The sequence below is a fragment of the Hemicordylus capensis genome, chromosome 3 (assembly GCF_027244095.1).
Source record: "Hemicordylus capensis ecotype Gifberg chromosome 3, rHemCap1.1.pri, whole genome shotgun sequence".
NCBI classification, from domain to species: Eukaryota; Metazoa; Chordata; class Lepidosauria; order Squamata; family Cordylidae; genus Hemicordylus; species Hemicordylus capensis.
Window position 1 is genome coordinate 200,360,242 of NC_069659.1, and position 18,919 is coordinate 200,379,160.

An 18,919-nucleotide genomic window follows, 5' to 3' on the forward strand; every position below is an offset into this window, starting at 1 on the left:
CATGAAGCGAGTAGAGCAATGGTCTGACTCAGCACCACCTGTTCCGAGGGGCTGCCACGACCTCCTCCTCTGCCCCCCAGAGGGGCTTCCACTGCTCCCCACCCCAACTGCTCCCTTTCCCCTGCTGCCACTCAAGAAGGCACCAGGGGATCCAGCCCTGAAGAAGCAGCCAGCCACACCCTGGCTCCAGTCTCCCGCTCTGGGTGGCTGCAGGGCTCACCTGGAATCCAGGCACTGAGAAATGGTGGGCCAGGCACACCAGCCCATGGGGCCTCTCAGCCCCCCAGTCCTGGCAGAGCAGGCTAGGGGACCCTTCCCCATTGGAAACCCTAGAGAGCTCCATGTGCATGAGAGCCCTGCCTTGCCTCCTGTGCCTGAACCCCTGGAGCCTCCCCCAAAGCCCAGGTAGTTCAGACTGATGGGCTTTGGAGACCCCTTGGCCTGCCCTTGCTGTCATTCCTTTCTGTCTGGTGCTTCTTGTGAACAGGGACCTCTTTGGGGGGGGGCAGCTTATGAAACCCTGGCCGGGGCCATGTTTCTTGAAAGGGTCCCAAGTGGTCTTCAAATCCATGGTGCCATCCATCGAGACTGGGCCCGGATAACCCAGGAGGAGCAGGAGAACGTACCTGAGTGGAGCCACAGGAGTAGCCCCATCAAGGCTGCCCACGCCGCGGAGTAAGGGGCCTCCTTCTCCCTTGTCCTGTCCAGGAGTGAGGATGGGCTGGGCCAGTCTGTTCAGACACACCGGGGTCAGCCCAAAGGGACCAGGAGGGACTCACTTCCGAGATTTCTCACCATGACCCAAACCGCTTTGAGAACTTTGGTGGTCGCCCCCCCCCCATTGACCCTGTTTGAGGCAGGGTGGTGAGCCCTCCCGCTGATCCCCTTGCCAGAGGAGGCCACGTTCAGCACTCCCTGGTGGCCCCAAATGGACAACCTTTGGCGTGAGCAGCAGGAGAGACCGCAACGCCCTCCTGTCACCAGTCCGGTCCAGAGGCTCCCAGGGCAGCAGCGGAACCTCCATCCCCATCAGGATCGTCGGAACCCCAGCGCCATGGCAACCAGGTCAAGATACCCAGCCCTGGGATACAGCTCAGCAACGGCCACTTTTTGAATCTAAGCAAGGACTTCTGCGGCTACGCATATTTCCAGACCACTCTCCAACCAAAAGACTCCAAGCGGATGACAGGCACAGAGAAAGGAACCGAGAAGACCTGAATGAGATGATGTCCTGTCACCAAAGGGCTCTCAGTCCAAAAAGAAACCTCAAGCCGATGGCAGCAACACCACGGGAGGGATGCTGTGCTGGGGCTGGAGAGGGCCAGTTGCTCCCCCCCTGCTCAATAGGAGAGTCTCACCACTTGGGAAGGTGCCCCCTCTCTAACTCATCCTGCTCCTGTGACTTCTGAAGGGGGAAGCTGCCTGCCGGGAGCTCGGAGAGGCCAGGAGTCCTTCCCCTGCTCTGTACAGGTGGCTCCATTCTGTGCTTCCTCGCGGGAAGATAGAGGTCCTGGAGGAGGGAGGCGGCTGAGGGAACTCTGAGCCATCCATGGGGGGCTTGTGCTCCATGAAGACCCAGTGAAGGTGCCCTGGGCCAGTTCATTCATGCCCACATGGGTCAGCCCAAAGGGGCCAAGAGGGACTTCCTAAATGTCTCCACCTTGACCCAGATCTGACCCCTGGGGGTCACCTGCCACCACATGAACCTATTTGGGGCCGGGCGGTGGACACTCACTCTGGACTCCTTGCCCGAGGCCATGCTCTGCGCTCCCTCGCGGCCAAAATGGGACAGAAATTTGCCGTGAGCAGCAGGAGAGGCCAGAAAGTCCTCCTGCCAACGGTCGAGTCCAGACAGTTTGAAGGCAGCAGCGGAACCTCCAGCCCCATGGTAAACACTCCCGGCCGAGGGACCCCCCCCCCCAGCAACTGCCATATTTGGATCGAAAGAAGGATGGGGGAACTCCCAGGCCAAGTGGTGGGCACGAGGCACCAACATCTGCAGGGTTGCCAACTCTCTACCTGGTCCTGCTCCTGTGACATCAGCAGACGCCTGACATTCAGTGCTTAAGCTAGTGAATCCATTTCCCATCCCTTTCGGCTAGGAATGGCTTCACCTGCTCAAACTGGTCAAGCTTTTGCTCCGAGCAGAGGAGCCAGGCTACATCAAGAGGGGGCAATTCCCATCCTCCACATAAGTGCCACTTGGCAGATCTTGCCGTTTCTACCTCCCCTCCATCCCCCTCCACAACGTTTCATTTCTTTTATATCCTAGTTTTAGTTTAACAATATCAAAGAGGCTTACAAACAATGAAACTCGTATTTTCTCATTCTAAGCTACCGAGGAAGAGGCCTTCCAAAACAAGGAGGTCATCATCACCATCGATCCAAAGAGGGAGGGAGGGAGAAGGCCTCTCTGCAGGGGTGTTGCTGGAGACTTAAAGTGTTCCCGAGCCTGACCCCTTTGGAGCATCCAATGCAGGCATACCCGGCAGCTCCCAAGAATGACCATTGTTTTTTTAAAGCCACCTAATGGCCCAGCAAGGAAGCAACCTGCCTAGAGAGCAGGAGGCTGTTGGTTTGAATCCCTGCTGGTGTGTTTCCAGACAATGAGAAACCCCTATATTGGGCAGCAGCTCAGAGAGGTCAGGAGCTCCTTCTCCAGCTCTCTGCAGGTGGCTCCACTCTGTGCTTCCTTGCTGGAAGAGGTCCTGGAGGAGGAGGGGGGGCTGACCCATCGATGAGGTGCCAGTGCTCCATGAAGACCCTGAGAAGATGGGCTGGGCCAATCCCTTCCTGCCCACCATGGTCAGCCCAAAGGGGCCAGGACAGTGTCACTTCCTAAATGTCTCCACCTTGACCCAAATCCGACACCTGGGGGTCACCTGCCACCACATGAACCTATTTGGGGCCGGGCGGTGGACACTCACTCTGGACTCCTTGCCCGAGGCCATCTTCTGCGCTCCCTCGCGGCCAAAATGGGACGGAAATTTGCCGTGAGCAGCAGGAGAGGCCAGAAAGTCCTCCTGCCAACGGTCGAGTCCAGACAGTTTGAAGGCAGCAGCGGAACCTCCAGCCCCATGGCGACCGGTAAACACTCCTGGCCGGGGACGACCCCCCCCAGCAACTGCCATATTTGGATCTAAACAAGGATGGCGGAACTCCCAGGCCCAGTGGTGGGCACGAGGCACCCACAGGCAGGGTTGCCAACTCTCTACCTGGTCCTGCTCCTGTGACTTCAGCAGACGCCTGACATGCAGAGCTTAAGCTAGTGAAGCAGTTTCCCATCTCTTTTGGCTAGGAATGGCTTCACCTGCTCAAACTGGTCAAGCTTTTGCTCCGAGCAGAGGAGCCAGGCTACATCAAGAGGGGGCAATTCCCATCCTCCACATAAGTGCCACTTGGCAGCACTGGCCCTTTCTATCCTCCCTCCATCTCCCACCCCACCCCCAGTGCAGAATTCTCAGGGCCTAGTGGTGGGCATGGGGCACAAGCACCCAGGGTTGCCAACTCTCTAACCAATCCTGCTCCTGTTCCTTTAGAAGATACCTGGTTACAGAAATTAAATTGCCAAAGCTTTTCCCATGTCTGCATTTCCATGACAGCAAAAGCTTCAGTTGCATAATTCTTGAATGTCAAGGCATTTTTAAAGGAGCCAGGCCAGTAAAAAAGGTTGGCAACCCTTCAGATTGGGATCCAGACTGAAGTCTGTTCCTGAGCACACATGGCTGGGTGACAACAGGGCTGTGCCTTTCCTCCAAGGGGCAGGAGGAATCTTCCCAACATTTGGACCCCCAGATCTCCAGAGAAGCAAAGGGAGACGTCTCCACCACACAGGTGTTACGGTGCCTGAAGGAGAGGCTGCTAGTACATTTGGATCATAGAGTTTCTGAGGAGCAGAAACCCTGGCAGAGCGGGGGTGTGTGTGTGTTTGTAAAAGGGGGTCCGGGCCAGGAATCTCCTCCTTTCTGGATCATAGCAGGGCTGCCCTCCGAAGGCCATTGTGGCCAGTAAGCCAGGCGCAGCAGATGGCCAGTCAAGTCTCACGTCCTGCTAGATGTTTCACAGGTCTACTGGCTTGGCGCCATGACACCTTCAGGCCCCTGGGAGGAAAGAAGCAACAATTGTGTCAGGCACATTTCAGGGCAATCACACTCAGACACGGGCACACACACGGATGGTGCTACTCTGTTGTCATTCTGCCAACCCATTCTTCTATGGCTTGTCACACAACAAGGAGCCTCTGGAACTCACCGATACAGCACACAATAGACCCATCCGTCCCCACAGCAATGGTGCCTCGCAGAGCAATCCGTTCTGTTTCTTTCTTTATTGTTAAATTTCTATACCTCTTTTCATTAAAACCATCGGAAGGTGGGTCACACAAAAGTTAACACAAGACTACAAAAATCACACAATTAAAATATCATTTGTTTGTTTATTATTTTAATTATTTAACATATCCCTATACCACCCAAAACTTGCATCTCTGGGTGGTTTACAATTAAAATAATATAAACATTAAAATCATTAACATTCAAATAATTTAAAACCCAACATTAAAAGTATTAAAACTATACAGCTAATTAAAAGCCTGGGTGAACAAATATGTCTTCAGTGCCTTTTTAAAAGTTGCCAGAGATGGGGAGGCAAGAATATCAGCAAAAAGATAAAAATACAGATCTGATTAAGAGATTTAAAAACAAGCATAATATAACCATCAAAGATGCAAAGCAACAGCAATATAAATGGAGGCTATTCCCACGATTGCAGAAAATCGGGCTGCGAGCCTGGTGGTTCTTGAGCGGGTCACAGTATTATCAATTTTGTTACTACCCATTTTGCTACCTCAAGACCACCAGTTGCTGCAGCATATGTAGATTTGGAGAGGGGACGCAATGGAGGCACGAAAAATATTTTATGCTAGTATCCATTCTGGATTATATGCATTTTGGATGATATACATGGGGAAGGATCCAGCTAGAGTTAAGCACAATGAAAGCCCGTTGCTTTCAATGGGAGAGCTGAGTCTGTGCATTGAAATATTGGAGCTTACAAGGGTTTAACGTTTGTCCCTGCTAACTTGGCAAAGAGGCACCTTTTTAACGTGGCGATTCTCTTTGATTGAGCAGGGGGAGAGTAACTGGCCCTATCCACCCCCAGCACAGGACCTCCAGTGACTGTTGCTGGTGTCTATCTCATGTTGTTTTTTTAGATTGTGAGCCCTTTGGGGAGTGGGAGCCCTTTGATTTATTTATTATTTCTCTAAGTAAATCGCTTTGGGAGCTTTTGTTGATAAGTAGGATATAAATATTTGTCGTTGTTTATGTTTAACTTTGGCTGGATCAAGCCCATAATTTGTGCATTTTTTGATATATATTTTCCCATAAATATAGTTTATCTTGATGTCTTCATCAAGGTGGGGAGAGGGCAAACTAGTAAGCTCCCTTGAGTTGGCAAAAAGAGAGAGAGAGAAAGCTTCCAGCACTGAACAGCAGCCTTCTGTTTTTGCAAAGAGAATGCCTTAAACCTCACATTTTCCGTCATTGTGTTTGTTGGAGACTGGGGCCAAAAGTCTCCTTGGAACAGCTGAGCCATGCAAAACAATAGTAAAAATCAGAGTCATGGTGATGTGTGAAATTTCCTCAGAGTTCTAGGTGGTGGCAGAATGTGGGGTGGGGTAGTGGGGGGAGAGGGAAGGGGGTGGCGCCTGCGGTTTCTGGCTGGAGCAAAGGGATCCCCACACTGGAATGGAACTTGCAGATGTCCCCTCATTCCTGAGACTGAAGTTGTAAAAACAGGGTTCCACTCAGAGAAAGTGAAGACAAGATGATGAGAGAGTCACTTGATTCTTTATTTTTATTTATTTTTATTATTGTTTATTTTTATTATTGTTTATTTTTATTTTTTATTTTAATTGCAAATAATTCTGCAGAATAAGCTGTTGCAGGGATTCTCAGCCTTGAGTCCCCAGATGTTGTTGGACTACAATTCCCATCATCCCCAGCCACGATGGGAGTTTATGGGAGGAGAGCTGGTTTTGTGGTAGAAAGCATGCATTCTTCCCTTTGCCAAGCAGTGCCCACCCTGGTTTGCATTTGAGTGGGAGACTACATGTGAATACTGTAAGATATTCCCCTTAGGGGATGGGGCCGCTCTGAGAAGAGCATCTGCGTCCTTGCATGCAGAAGGTTCCAAGTTCCCTCCTTGGCATCTCCAGGCAGGAGTGAGGGAGACTCCTGCCTGCAACCTTGAAGAAGCCGCTGCCAGTCTGTGTAGACAATAGTGCACTAGATGGACCAATGGTTTGACTCAGTAGAAGGCAGCTGCCTATGTTCCTATGATGGCCAAAGGCTAACATGGCTGGGGATGATGGGCACTGTAGTCCAACAACACCTGGGGACCCAAGGCTGAGCACCCCTGGGAGTCTGTCCCAAAAGGCAAAGCCACATAATAGTTATACATGGAGGGCTCTGCATAAACCAGGTGCTGAATCACTCCCCCAGTCCACACTGAAAGCCGTTTCCCAGCAGATCTAGCAACTGACATGGGCTCTACCGAAATTGCATCCAGCTTGCCAGCCCACTGTGGGAAGCTAGCAGAGGTTTGGAAAGTCGAGCTGAAATTCCTCAAGGAGGTGTGGAGGTTTAGCAGATCCCTAATGTACAGCTTTGCGTGAAAGAAAAGCCACTGGCACATGGGATGTTGGCGTGGGAAGGAAGGGGGCTCGGAGGTCTCCAGCCCTCTGCAGGAGACTGGAACTGAAGGGCCAGGCATGCAAACGGATCACGTGTGCTCAGAATATGAAAGTTGGCCGAAGTGAGTATTCATCTGCATGGCAGTAGTAGGGTGTGGAAGGAAGGGGGTCTCCTGCTGGGACTTCTAGCAGCCAGTCCTAGGTGCTACCCACCTCTTAATCCTTCCGCCAGCTGGCAGATTGGTCTCCGGCCAGGGAGGGGTGGGTGGGCGGGGGTCCCGGGCATTCTCTCGGCTGCAGTGCTGGGCTGAGCACCATCATCAGCAAATGTCGGCTCATTCAGGGTGACCCCACCACCACCCAGGGAGAAGAACACACACCCATCCTGTTTAAAACCTCTGAGCAGAAGCTGGCTGGTTAGCTCAGTTGTTTAGGGTGTTGGTGCTACTAAAAACACAAAAGGTTTTTAGCAGGCCGAGTTGCGGGGAGAGGGCTGTAGTTCAACGGTAGAGCTTCTGCTTAGCATGCAGCAGGACTGAGCTTCAGCCCCTGGAATCCCCAGGGAGGGAGGGAGGGAGGGAGGAGCCATTGTGGGACCCTGGGGAGCTTCTGTCAGGTAGTCGGTGCTGAGAGGGAAGGACCAATGGTCTGAGTCCATGTAAGGCAGCTTCCTAGGTAGTATGATTGAGGATTCGCCTTTGGTATCCAGCCACCAGCCCAGCTCTCTCGCTGCATCTTCTGCCTCTGGCCCTTCATCAGCTTGCTGTTCCTCAGCCATGCCTCTGGCCTCATTGTCCGCATCTGATACCCACCCTTGGCTGATCCTCTGCTCTTTGCCTCCTGGCACCCCACGGGACCTCCCCCTCTGGCCTGTCTGGGTGCTCGGCCAAGATGGGGCAAGAACTGTGAACAGGATCCTGTTCAGGATCCAGATGTTGTACTCAACCTCTGGGGAATCTAGCCACACATAAGTCAGGGCTCTGCCTTCTGGGGATTTTGGAGCTCTCTTCGAGGTGGCCAGAGCAAGCTGGTGGAAGATTAGAGAGTCCATGGTCGCCTTTCTCCATGCTTTGGTCGAGTCCACACAGTTGTCTGAATCTAGGTTTAATTCGGGTTATTGTCATGAGTGTGATTGTGTGACTCCACTCCAAGGCAAGCATCTCAGCTTCAGCTCGGGCCATAATTCATCTTGGCATGGGTTCCCGCAATCAACCTAATGTTGGTAACCCACATTAAACCTAGCTTTGGATGCCGGTGTGAATCAGGCCTTTCTTTGTTGCTGCTTGTCCTAGTTCTCTTTCAATTGCTTTTTCTATCAGGGGATTGGAAGGGGAGGAGCCATTGGCTAGCAAAGGAGAGATCAGATAAGCAGCAGTAAAGAATGGATGGGAAAAGGTGATCAGGGGCACGACAATACCCTCCAGCAATCACTGCCTCTCTCCAAGGAAGTTTTCAGATTTATCAATGGGCAAAGCTAGCTTGCATGTGTCTGCTCAGGGGATACAGTTAGCTGCTAAGGAAGAACCTGGATTGATGATTGACTCTGCTAAGGGACATCCTGGGAAGAAGCCTAGAGCCCGATTCAGAAATTTATGCTGTGCAAATGTGCGGATGTCTGTACACGCATACTGGTGTTTGTGTGAATGACTGTACCTGTGTTCATGTTAAACGTGAACCTGGATACGGGCCCTTCAAATGCAGGTTACAGATAGGAAATGCACTTCTGTACCTGTGTTCAGCATAGCTTGTGAATGACTGTACCTGTGTACAGATTTGTACCTGCATACACACTGTACACTGAAACAACCAACCAGCTGGGATAAGTTAGGCATGGGGGCCAGCGAAGCGCCGACAGAGACAGTGTTGTTGACTGCATACTCTCATGTGAGCCTCTGCTCATTTCTGTTGGAAAACACAGCCCCAAATAGGAAGGGTGCACAGGCACAACTCAAACAACCCTCAGGGCTGCTTGTGCGTTTTTCATCCAGGAAGGCCACTCTGCACCTTCAGCTGTGGAAAAGCATTTCTGTTGCATCTTAAGCACACTGGCTGATGTAGCGTAAGGATGTCCCAGCGGGGCAAGAGAACAGCCTAATAGGATTTCCAAACTAACTGCACCGGTGCAGTGGGGAAGCAGAGGGCTGCACAGCCCTCGGGGACATATGTTCAGGTGGCACTGTGCAGTTGCCTGTGGCTGGGTTTTTAAAAAACCGCTTTCAATTTAAACCATGGTTTGAGTTCCAACTTGGATTGCTTCTCCTCCACTTATGGATATAACCATGATCAGCCAAATTGAGTGTGATGTCATTTTGCTTTCTAGAAAGAGAAGCATTGTTAGCCAGTGAAAAGAGCTTCAGCCATGAGCACAATCGAGCAGCCATCACTTGCATGGTTTCCATGATCCTGATACCTGGAGAATGCGAAGTGAGTCTGTCATTGATGGCTGTAAGCTGAAAAATAAGGGATAAATGGCACCCCATGAGGGACAGACTATTTGGGGCTAAAATAAATGCAGTCCCTGCTAATAAGGGGCGGTTTATTTTATTTATTTTTACATGTATATTCTGCCCTTCCTCTGAGAAGCCCAGATCAGTGTACAAGGTTTATGTTTGTTTGTTTGTTTGTTTGTTTAACATTTTTTATACTGCCCAAAACTTGAGTCTCCGGGCGGTTTACAATTAAAGTTGCCCTGAGGTTACGTCACCCTGTTGGTAACCTTAACTGAGGGCATCCTGGGGAAAGGGAGTGTCAAAAAGTACTGCTTCCCCACTGCAGTGGGCATTTTTTAGGCAAGTTGCACTGGACTGCTCTTTCACTGCACCAATACTTCCTTGCTCTGAATATCAGCCAGGATCCTTCCCTTCATCATCATTTCCTTCACCTTTTATTTTCCAGAATTCAGAAGATGATTGACTGGGGCAAACCTTCTTGGAAACTGCCATTCACCGAGTCAGGCCATTGGTCCATCTAGCTAAGATTTGTCTACATTCTACACTGACTGGCCGCAACTCTCCAAGAATTTCAGGCAGCAGTCTTTTTCTGGAGATGCTACCAGGGCTTGAACCTGGAACCTTCTTCACGCAAGCATGCAGATGCTCTTCCACGGAGCTATGGGGCCATCCCTTAAGAAGAATATCTTCCAGCATTCACTTGCAATTGCCCATCCAAATGCAAACCAAGGTGACTCCTGCTTAGAAAAGGGACAATTCTTTTGGATGGGGTTGGGGACCCCAAAACACCACTTTATGTATGTATGTATGTATGTATTTATTACCTTTTATATCCCGCTCTTCCTCATGACAATTGTAATAAAATAAACTATAAACATATTTACACAATTTCTTCCCTGCTCTCTGGGCATCTACCCAATGTCACATAAAATCTAAGGTATAGATGATGGAGCTCTACCGTCTGAAGATGTGTCTGGCTGATCCAGTCTGATGTTGCAGACCATTAATACAGGTTTGCAGTGGAGAGAAAAAAATAGCAAAGTGTTTCAGAATGAAGAACTGAGAAGGACAAACAAAATCTTTTGGTTTATTATGTATAAGTTAAACATCAAGACATGTTTTCATAGGTGTAAGGCACAAGGCCCTACAGCATTAAGAAATATTTTTCCTGCTTCCCAGTGAAATGCATAAAAGTCATATAGCCAGGTTGTGAAGCGTAGAGAACAAGGACAGTATCTTCACACTTGTCAAAAGCCTTCCAGGCCTGTTCATGACATTGACCAGTACCTATTTTGCGGGTTTATAAAGTGTTTTCAACTGTTAAAGTAAAAGAGAGATGGTATTGCCACGTATTTGCGTGGCATCCTGCAAAGAGATTGAAGGACAGCGTAATCATCCTGCAAAGAGATTGAAGGACAGCGTAATCTGCTACTGTGATTACTATTAACCACAGTATTAAATATTAATTAATATCCTATAAAGCACTCTCTCTTAAATTAGAGTTCATTTAAACGCAGATTATGAAATGAACAGAATAAAGTGCCAAATATTTGCCCCTGATGAAGGTAAGGGACATCTTGGTTATATGAACATACCCGTTACAAAGAGAGTTATTTGCATAGATTTGCCTTAACAGGAACGGCAAGGAAGGAAGGGAAATCTGAGTAATGACGTTTAATGCGTCCACTAAAGAGCACAGCTCTGTCAAATAAATAAAGCCTTTGGATGCCAGAGGAGAGACCACAACTCAGTGAGAGAGAACATGCCTGGCTTGTCAAAGATCCATTCTTTGCAGACATCATATAGAGAGGAGAGCTGGTCTTGTGGTAGCAAACATGATGTCCCCTTAGCTAAGCAGGGTCTGAATGGGAGACCACATGTGAGCACTGTGAGATATTCCCTTCAAAGGATGCAGCTGCTAAGAGCATCTAGGTTCCAAGTTCCCTCCCTGGCTTCTCCAAGGTAGGGCTGAGAGAGACTCCTGCCTGCAACCTTGGAGAAGCCGCTGCCAGTCTGGGTAGACAATACTGAGCTAGATAGACCAATGGTTGGACTTAGTATATGGCAGCTTCCTATGTTCCTATGACTGAATATACAGTTTCAAGTAGGTGGGTGGGGGTGGGAAAGGCCCCCACCTGAAGACCACTGCAGCCAGTTAGGATATAGTCAGGTAGGGTTTATCAGCCTTGGGTCCCCAGCTGTTGGGACTACAACTCCCATCATCCCCAGCCACCATGGTGATGACAATTGCAGTCCAACCACATGTGGGGATTACAATGGCATCGGCTGAGAACTCTTACAGCAGAGGAAGGCTTAATTCTTCTGTGGCCTGTCACCCGGCCCCCTTAGTAGATTCTCTGTGGTCTAAACTTACGAAGCAAGAACACAGGCATTCAGGATTTTGCAGCAGTTAAGGTGTAAGTTGCCCGTATTAAATTCTTGAGGGGTAGCCATGTGAAGTCTGTTACAGTACCCCAACATTAAATGATTTCAACCTTGGACCTTCTCCAATCTTGTACCAGTCAGACAGACTGGTGGATTTATTGCAACAAATGTTTTTGTGGACAAGAGGCTCTTTCACCAGGGACCCCAATAAATCTGTTCGTCTTTAAAATCCCACAGGGATCCCTCTTGGGGTATGCCCCTTCCCCTTTAAGGATGTAGGAAGTACCTTGTTGGATTAGACTGTATTCAACACTTGTTTCCAGGGGTCAGCACACAAACGGTCAGAAATGGGATTGTGGTCCGATAGCAGACTGAAGTGCTTCCTGGAGACTCGCTAATGAAATATTTTTCATTATATCAAACCATTAAAATCTTCAGCATTCTGAGCCCGATTCAAACATTATGCTGTACATGTGTTTGTGTGAATGACTGTACTGTACCTGTGTTCCTTTCAAAAGTGAACCTGGATACAGGCCCTTCAAATGCCTGGTATAGAGAGGTACTTCTGTACCTGTGTTCAGCATAACATGTGAATGAGTGTACCTGTGTACAGATCTGTACCTGTATACATTGTGCACCTGTACAAGTGTTGAACATAACATGTGGATGGGAGATGAATGCCAGCTCCTGGAGAACTCTCAGTCGATCCTGGAGAGCTGGTAACCCAGGCATATCCTAGTACAGATTTTTCATGTTTCATTTGCATCATGGTTTGCTTCAACTTTGTTGTGATACTGTGTGTACTGGTGGCTGTACTAGCCAAAGTTTTGTCATAACTTCCTCTATGGGGAGGCACAAACGAAACAGCATCATGGACACTGTAATAAAATAAACTATAAACATATTTCTTCCCTGCTCTCTGGGTACAAACCCAAAGTCGAATAAAATCTAAGGTCTAGATGATGGAGAGGTGACGAGCAGCAGGTCTTTCAGCTAGCTGGGATGTAAAATCCGCTCAGTCCTCTCTTGGGATGAGTAATAATACCTTGTCCTTTCGAAGTGCATTGCACAGGCAATCCTGAGGTCAGCCAGCTTTGCATTGGCCCTCTTCTCTGTGTAAACGGTTCTCCGTTCCTCTGTGGGCTGCTGCCAGCTGTTCATTTCAGCTTCCTTTTTCCAGCCAGAGAGCGCCAAGGTAGGGACGCTTCAATCCATTCATTCGCCGTGGTCATCATTTCCTGCCAAAATGAGCCTCCTCTTGTGTGGAGTCCATCCAGTCAACGGCAATCCCATAGCTGGAGCCTTTGAAAGAAACAAGAAACAAGTGAGCCTCGGGGAGGAGGAGAGCTGGTCTTGGGGTAGAGAACGTGAATGGTCCCCTTTGCTAAGCAGGGTCTGCCCAGGTTTGTATTTGGATGGCTGTCTACATGTGAGTACTGTCAAATATTCCCTTTGGGGGATGGGGCGGTAGTTCAGTGGAAGTAGGGCTGGAGAGACATCTGCTTGAAACCTTGGCGAGCTGCTGCCAGTCAGTGTAGACCAGGGATTCTCAACGTTGGGTCCCCAGAAGTTATTGGACTTAAACTTCCATAATCCTCAGCCCCAGCGGCCTTTGGTTGGGATAATGGGAGTTGAAGTCCCATAACATCTGGGGACCCAACGTTGAGAATCCCTGGTGTAGACAATACTCAGACAGACAGACCAAGGGTCCTATGTCCGCTAGGCTGACACCATGCATTTGATCAGGAGGACTCGAGGGAATGTGCTAAAATGAATGACAGGGAATGCCCACTGTAATACCCTGGTTCCTTCCAAATGGCCATAGGAATGCATGGCATTTCCAAATGGCCATTCGGTGCATTTCATGGCCATTAGGAAGAAACCAGTGCATTTCAGTGGGCATTCAATGCCATTCATTTTAGAATGCCCACCGTAGGACTTGCATACAGAAGGTCCTCGGTTCAATCCCTGGCAGCATCTCCAGATAGGGCTAGAAAGATTCCAGCCTGAAACTTTGGAGAGACGCTGCTAGTCAGTGTAGAGCAGGGATTCTCAGCATTGGGTCTTCAGATGATATTGGACTTCAGCTCCCATAATCCCCAGCCAAAGGCCGCTGGGGCTGGGGATTATGGGAGTTGAAGTCCAATAATATATGGGGACCCAACATTGAGAATCCCTAGTGTAGACAGTACTAAGCTAGATGGACCCAGGGTTTGACTCAGTATGAGGCAGCTTCCTATATTCCTACGAACTGCTGTATCAGCGGCTATGAAAAGGGGCAACCTATGATCGTGCTCCTTTTTTGAGAGGTCATAATCTCTGCTGAAAGCAGTCACGTTCATGGTAGGACTGTGTGTATCATAGGAACATAGGAAGCTGCCTCAGGCTGGGTCAGACCATTGGTCCATCTAGTTCAGTCTTGTCTACACAGACTGGCAGCGGCTTCTCCAGGACTGCAGGCCAGAGTTTCTCTCCGCCCTGTCTTGGAGTTGCCAGGGAGAGAACTTGGAACCTTATGCATGCAAGTAAAAAGATGCTCTTCCACTGAGTTATGGAACCTGCTGCATGCAAGTGTGCAGGTGCTCTTCCCAGAGCGGCCCCATCCCCTGAGGGGAATATCTTACAGTGCTCACACATGTAGACTCCCATTCAGTGCAAACTAGGGTGGACTCTGTTTAGCAAAGGCGGCAATTCATACTCGTTACCACAAGACCAGCTCTCCTCCCTTAATGGTGTTCCTTGTCAAACACAGAAGAAAAGCACCATTGACTGTCTAAAATGGAAATACCCTATGGAAGATGACTCTGAATTTAAGACGATCCCCTTAAAAAGTAGAGGTTACATTCAAGTTATACCTACATTGACTCAAAAATAACAGGACTCTGAATATAAGATGACCTCCTGATTTCTAAGATCAAAATACTTGGAATAAACCTAGTCTTGTATTCAGGTAAATACAGTATAGTCACAGCGGTTAGATCTAGCTGTTTTTCTTGAGCGACCTGAGGTTTGCCAGCCCTGCCCTCCAGGATCCACTACTGAAAGTAATCCTGGAGGTTCTTCTGGCCTGGTGTGGTGACAGATATTGCATTTCAAAAATGGGAGCAGGGGGAACCTTGCAGGAAGAGCTCCAGTCAGGGTTGGCAACCCTGTTACTCAAGGCCACTCATTTAACCCACAGGCTCTTCCAGGCTCAACGACACTGGTCTCGGAAGCAGGGATGGCCGACTTGAGACTCTCCAGATGTTGGTGGACTACAACTCCCATTGTCCCCAGCTGCAACACATATATATCACAGCAGTTCTCAGAGCAGTTTACATAGCAAAAGGGATGAGGAAATGGCTCTCTGCTCCAAAAGAGCTCATGGTCTAAAACAAGCTGAGAGAGAGAGGGGTGGGTGACGCGGAGAGATCCTAGCAAGAGCCACTGGGAAGGCTGCTATACTTTGTGTGCTGAACAGGGCCAGCTACTCTCCCCCTGCTGAATGGAAGAGAGCCGCCATTTTGGAAAAGTGTCGTTTGGCTCAGTCAGCAGGAGCCCCTTGAAGGAGGGCGGCCTTTGCCTGAGGGGGCTGCTCATTCATTATTCGCTGAGCAGCTGCTGTCCTCTCTGTTTTTCCACAGAAAAGTTCCCAAAGCAATTTCTATAGCAACAGCAAGGAGAAAAGATGGTTCCCTGCCCCAAAGAGGCTCCCAATCTAAGGGAGGGAGACACAAGGGAGACCCCCAGCAACTGGGAGGGATGCTATTCTAGGCTGAATAGGGCCAGCTGCTCTCCCCGGCCGCCATTTTGAAAAGGCGCTTCTTGGCCCAGCAGAGGCCCCTTAACGAGGCCGACCTTTGCCTGAGGGGGCCGCTCTTTCATTATTCACTGAGAAGCTGTCCCCTCTGCTTTTCCACCGGAAAAGTCCCCAAAGCAGTTTCCAAGGCAACAGGAGTGAGGAGATGGTTCTCTGCCCCAAGGGGCTCACCGTCTAAAAAGAAAGACAAAGGAGAGCCCAAGCAACAGCCACCTAGGCTGGGCTGGACAGGGACAGCACCTCTAAATGGAAGAGAGCCGCCATTTTGAGAAGGTGCCCCCTAGCCTGGTCAGCAGGTACTTAACGAGGCCGACCTTTGCCTGAGGGGGGCTGCTCATTTATTATGTATGGAGCAGCTGTCCCCTCTGCCGTTCCACAGAAAAGGTTCCCAAAGGGGCTTCCACAGCAAAAGGCATGAGTAGATGGTTCTCTGCCTCCAAGGGGCTTGCAGGCGAAAAAGAAACACCAACGAGACGCCAGCAACAGCCACTGGGAAGGACACTGGGCTGGGCTGAATAGGGACAGTTGCTCCCCCTCTTGTGGGGTACGAGAGAGCCGCCATTTTGAGAAGGTGCCCTTCGGCCCAGTCAGCAGGGGCCCCTTCAGCAAGGCCGGTCTTTGCCCCACTTCTTATTTATCCCCCTCACTTGTCTACCCTGCTTCTCGAGCAGAAAAATTCCCCAAACAGCTTTCATAGCAAAAGCAAGGAGAAGATGGTTCCCTGCCCCACAGAGACACAAGAGAGACGCCAGCCAACAGCCACTGTAGGGACAGTGTACTGGTCTGAAGAGGGACAGTTGCTCTCCCCCTGCTAAATGCAAGAGAACTAGACCACTTTCTAAGAGGTGCCTCTTTCCTCAGTTAGCATGACTGCTGCATTTCACCATCATCTTAAGCGACAAATTGAAACAAACTCTTGCACAAATATATCAATAGGATCATATAGTCAAGAATGACAGGGAATGCCCACTAAGATGCACTGGTTAGAAACATAGGAAGCTGCCATATACTGAATCAGACCATTGGTCTACCTAGTTCAGTATTGTCTTCACAGACTGGCAGTGGCTTCTCCGAGGTTGCAGGCGGGAATCTCTCTCAGCCCTGTCTTGGAGATGCTAGTGAGGGAACTTGGAACCTTCTGCTCTTCCCAGAGCAGCTCCATCCCCTGAGGGGAATCTCTGACAGTGCTCACACTTCTAGTCTCCCATTCATATGCAACCAGGGCAGACCCTGCTTAGCTAAGGGGACAAGTCATGCTTGCAGCCACAAGACCAGCTCTCCTCTCCTCTCCATTGGCCATTCAGAAATTCCATGCAGTCCCCTTGCCATTTGGAAAGAACCAGTGCATTTTAGTGGGCATTCGCTGTCATTCATTTTAGGATGTCCTGACCCGAGTCCAGTGTACAACTTGCATGCTGATGGCTTCAGGTTCAACCCCTGAAATCATCCGGGCTATGTTAGTCATGACTACATCCTACTAAAATTAATGGGAAATTAATGGGAAATGAACGGTACTCATTGATTTCAATGGTGCAGAGGCCTGGCTTGCTGTGAATTCTAATTTCCGCCCAGCCACGCTTCTGAAGAGAAGCCCTTTCCATTTTGATTTGCGGTCCAAAACATGCCCTTTGGATGTCTGCTCTCCCTGTTTATATTTTCTGGGCAAGGAGAACATGTTTCATGTCGAAACTGGAATGAGGCGAAAGGGCCTCGTTATTACCTGTCCCAAGTCCCAGCCGGATCCCTCCCAGAAAGTGATTGGTCAGTTTCTCATGATCCCAGACGGTCAGCTCGACACAGGCATCCTTCAGATCTTCTGTATGAAAGCCGTCGTACACGATGGTGTGGTTAAACACCGGGTTGGAGTCCCTCTGGACAATGCGGGTCTTCTGGTAGCTCTTTTTACTGGTGTCTGGAAGAACGTAGCTTGCAAGGGAGAAAGAGCATCTGACATCAGGCAGAATGGCGACAGAGAAATGTCATCTTCCACTTATTTTTTCCAGTCATTCAGCTAAGCAAACAGAATTCAAGCCCTCCGGAGCCTAGCTATTACTATTTATTATTACTTTAATATCCACGATGGAACTTGGATCCCAAGCCAAGAGAGCGGAGTTCATAGTGGCAACATTTAACACACTTAAGAGGCCTGCTGGGATAAAAAAAATATCAAGAGATGATTGGAAAACGAGCAGGGAAGGCACCACCAAGTGAACCTCAAGTGGCAGGGAGTTCTACAGAGTGGGGGATCCGAAAAAGCTCTGTCCTGCATCGCCACCAACTGAGCATCAGACAGAGGTGAGAAACAAAAAGAGGGCTTCCCTCATGGATCTTATGTGGTGGGTGGAGTCATGTTCAGATATGTTGGCTCTAAACTGCTTAGGGTTTAAAGTGGTAGGGACACCTCTGAGCATTTCTTTGTCAGCGAAGGTATGTGTGATGAATGAGCACCATGGAAGCATATGGTTGTGCTTGCTTGGGTCCGTGTGGGTATGAAATCCACCCCCCGCCCCATGACACACCTACCATTTCACAAAGGAGCCCACTCCGGAGGGACGTAACTGGGGCAGATCTTTGGTGTCCTTGACCCAGATATGGACCTCCCCAGACGGAGGGGTCTTTCGACCTGCCATGCAGGATCAAGAGACATAGTTGGTTGGTTGCCAAGAAGTATGGTAGCTTCCTTCATCCAAAAGTCTTAATAAAACAGATCCCAATGGACAGTAAAATGTGCTATAGTGGATAAACTGGGGCAGGTAGATTCCTGTTCACATCCCTGCTCATTAGCGGGGCTCACTGGTGACCCAGTTGCTCTCACTCAATCTCGCCTACCTTGCAAGGTTGTTGTGAGCATAAAATAGGAGGGAGACTGTGTGTACTGCCCTGTGCAAGGAAAACATGACATTGATAACAAGTGAAACCATTCTTTACTTTATAATATGGGGTGGGGCCATAGATCAGTGGCAGAGCATCTGCTCCGTATGGAGAAGGCTGCAGGTTAAATATTTGGCAGCATCTCCAAGAAGGGCTGGGAAAGACTCCTGCCTTGGAGAAGCCGCAGCCAGTCAGTGTAGACAATACTGAGCAGTAGTATAGGGGCATACCTGCTGTCAAAAACCATGTGCTTTTGTTTACAAACAAAAGCACGTGGCTGGAGGATGACGTCACAGTGACGTCACGGGGGCGGGGGCTTGCAGCTGTCAAAATGCGCTTACGTCACCGGAAATACGTCATCGGAAGGGCTTGAGGAGACCCCCACGTGACCGGGAAGGGCCAGAAGTGGGGGACGCCCTTACCCCCGGAAGTCTGGCACCCACCCTACCACGCCTACCCCAGAATATGTCCAGACATGTCCGAAGGGGTGCATGTGACCCCTCTACGAACACGCCTAGCCACCCTGGACCAATAGGAACAGGTTTCAGGCTCCGGAGAGGTCCGAGTGAGCGGGTGTGATAATGGTCGGGCGGCCATTTTGTGCAACTTTATTGGGCGAAAAGGCCCAGAGGAGACCCCACGTGGCAGGGAAGGGTCAGAAGTAGGGGTACGCCCTCACCCCGGAAGTCTGGCACCCACCCTACCACCCCTACCCCAGAA

The 18,919-nt window shown here is 49.7% G+C and overlaps 1 pseudogene; it reads right to left on the minus strand.

Moving 5' to 3' along the window:
• Window positions 1-12,686: 12,686 nt before the first annotated feature.
• LOC128350544 (synaptotagmin-like protein 2) lies at window positions 12,687-17,958 on the minus strand (annotated as a pseudogene).
• Between the last annotated feature and the right edge of the window lie 961 nt (window positions 17,959-18,919).